The following is a 624-nucleotide window of genomic DNA, read 5'->3' as shown; positions in this document are numbered from 1 at the left end:
CCTTCAGAAGTGTCTTCTGAGTTTTGGTAATAATAAGGTGTTCTTCCCAATTAATTCCAAGTACATCTCTGGAAGTTGCATAATTAACTATGTCGACCAAAAATAAACCCATCACTCCAGTAAAATAGTTTTGAACTATCCCCAAAGAGAATACTATCAGACGTAACTTGTTCACCTTTGGCACTTTCTTTTATCAATAAAATCAAGTAAAAGTAAAGGAAATAGACTAATCGGAAATTAAAAATAAAGTTAATCTGAAAACAGCAGACACAACATTTCAGGTCGGAACTCCTGCAACCTAATTTTTTAAAAAGATCATGAACAATAAAACTGCGTAAATGGGGAAGCAAGTAATGTTTATAAATTGTATGTCAGTCCGGCTATTATTTATATATGATAATCAGTAAATAAACGATTTTCTTGTAAACGATATATTGCCTTTCGTAGTGATTATTCTTTGGTAAATATGAATAATGATATCACACGAACAGCGAAAATATTCTACATCTTACATCTGATTCCTGGGCTCAATCTTGCACTTTTTAGCATTATTTTTGCAGTTAAAAATCGTTTTTTTCCTCAAAATATCTAAGTTGTTTTCACGTCCCCAATGAAACGAAACTC

This window comes from Coenobita brevimanus, chromosome 71 (assembly GCF_032717465.1).
Source record: "Coenobita brevimanus isolate Jiangsu-jjx chromosome 71, ASM3271746v2, whole genome shotgun sequence".
NCBI classification, from domain to species: domain Eukaryota; kingdom Metazoa; phylum Arthropoda; class Malacostraca; order Decapoda; family Coenobitidae; genus Coenobita; species Coenobita brevimanus.
The sequence above is the reverse complement of the archived record's forward strand: the minus strand, read 5'-3'. Positions refer to the sequence as shown.